The sequence below is a fragment of the Rhincodon typus genome, chromosome 42, assembly GCF_021869965.1.
Source record: "Rhincodon typus isolate 14 chromosome 42, sRhiTyp1.1, whole genome shotgun sequence".
NCBI lineage: Eukaryota > Metazoa > Chordata > Chondrichthyes > Orectolobiformes > Rhincodontidae > Rhincodon > Rhincodon typus.
This window is the reverse complement of record NC_063373.1, coordinates 6,302,266-6,304,770: the sequence shown is the minus strand read 5'-3', so window position 1 is coordinate 6,304,770 and position 2,505 is coordinate 6,302,266.

Sequence of the window (2,505 nt, the reverse complement as noted above, 5' to 3'; positions counted from 1 at the left end):
GTGCGGGTGTTGGTATCGGGGTAGGTGACGAATTCGTGTAGCGACCGTTCCCCACCCCGATCCCCATCACCGCCACTCACACAGCAGCTGGGTAACGCTCACTACAACAACAACAACAACCGCTTCTGGGGGAATGCGGTGAACCGCCGGAGATTTTCCTCGCTCCGAGCTCAAAAAGTTAACGAAAGGAAGTCCGCGCGTGTTTTCGAGGGTTTATTTCCCCTGTTGCGAAGGTTTTTAAGAGGGATTTGTCTTGTTCTATTGCAGCCCCGAGGGTCTCCTTTGCAAAACCCAACCGTACTTCACTTCCTCTTAAAACGAGGAAATTCGGGAAATTCCCGCTGCTCTCGGGAGAAGAAATGTCTTTCGCTTCCTCGAGGAATTTATTGAAGCGGAGTCTCTCTTTCTACAGTTAATCGGCCCACGTCGTTGATTTTATTTCAGTTTTATATGTTTGATATTTGACTTTTTTGACATTATTGTCTGTAGGTAAATGAGAGGCTGGTTTGTTTTATACGTAAAGTATTTAGGCTCAGTGTTATTCAGGGGCCCAGTGGGTGAGATGGTGAGTGGATTTAGAGAAGTTATTATGGAGCTGGATCAGTAAGATAGAGGCCTGACTGTCAGGAAAGGTAGGACAGTAGTTCAAAAATCTCCAGTGGCTATTTCTCTCTCAAATAGATAATTCCGCCTTTGGAACTGTAGGAAGGGGACGGTCTCTCAGCTATCGCACTCTCGGAACGACTCAAATGTGAGGCAAGATTTGATAGAATTATTGTTGCAGGGGGACTCTCGTGTCAGGGGCACAGGCGGGAGGTGAGCGTAAATTTAGGACGGTTTCCTGGTGCTAGGATTAAGGACCGTTCCCCCAGACCTTTCGAGCCTGTCGTCAGAGGGGAGGTCAAGATGCCAGAAATCATTGCACACGTCGGCAGGAATGACATTTTCGAGAGAAGAGATTAAAGGCAGCACGGGAGTGGATTTTAAGAAGTTGAGGTAGGAGATTTTTAAAAGAAATAGAACCTTGGAAAGGAGTCATTTCTGGTTCACCCCCAGCGCCAAACTCCATCGAGGGAAAGGAACAGAGGGTTAAAGGAGAAAAATCAATGGAGAGCCGGTGTACTGTTCAGGGATTCGGGTTTTTGGACAATGGGAACGTCTTTTGGGATCGAAAAGACCTGTTCAAAAAGGATGGGTCTGACCTAAACTGGAAAGGGACCCGGCAGGGAGATTTGGACATTCCATTAAGGGAGACTTTACACTGACAGAGAGGGGGAGTGGAGGAATTCTAAGTCGCAGGGTAAACCGAAGGATTGATGGGGGAGGTTCTGAATGTGAGGAGAGCCCATCAACGAGAAAAGAAAGACGAGAGAGAGTCAAGAGTACGTAGTAACTCTGAAGAACTAAACTGCGTTTATTTCACTGCAGGGGGGAAGGCTGATGAACTCAGGGCATGTTTAAGAACGTGGGACAGGGACATCATAGCTATGACAGAAACTTGGCTCAGAGATTAACAGGACTGGCAGCTCGATGTTCCCGGTTTTAGAGCTGGTGGTGGCGTTTTTGATAAAGGAATACATTACCGCTGTAACTCGGGAAGATATTTCTGAAAGTGTGTCCAGTGAAAATATGTGGGTAGAAATTGCAAATAAGGAAGGAAAGATCACTTTTGATGGGATAGTGCTATAGTTCCCACCCCTCAATTAGTAAGAGGGAAATTGAGAAGTAAATACGCAGGGTGATCTCAGATATATGTAAGCATTATAAGGTTGTAATAACGGGGGATTTTAATTCTCCAAACATTGACTGGGAATACCGTAGTGTTAAAGGTTCGGATGGCGAAGAATTTGCCAAATGTGTTCAAGAAAATTTGTCTTTATTAAGATGTGGATGCTCCCACTAGAGAAGGAGCAAAACTTCTGAAGAAGGCTCTAGGCCAGAAACGTCAGCCTTCCTGCTCCTCTGATGCTGCTTGGCCTGCTGTGTTCATCCAGCTCCACACCTTGTTATCTCAGGAGCAAAACTAGTCCTGCTTTTGGGCAATGAGGCAGATCAAAGTAAAAATGGGTGGGGGGGACAAACTTTGGGGCCAGCGATCATAATTCTATTTGCTTCAAAAACGGTTACAGAAAAGGATAAGGGCTTTCGTAAAAGTTAAAGCCTTTCATTGGAGTGAGGCAAATTTTAATGGTAAAGAGACGAAACTTTCAAAAGTTGATTGGAGGAGACTGTTCGTAGGTAAGAGGACGTCTGACCAGTGGGAGATATTAGGAACTGCCGAGGCTAGAGTCAGAGATAACACAGTGTAGAGCTGGATGAACACAGCAGGCCAGGCAGCGTCAGAGGAGCAGGAACGTTTCGGGCCTAGACCCTTCTTCAGAAATGGGGGAGGGGAAGGGGGTTCTGAAATAAATAGGGAGAGAGGGGGAGGCGAATAGAGGAGAAGATAGGTGGAGAGGACAGGTCAAAGAGGCGGGGATGGAGCCAGTAAAGGTGAGTGTAGGT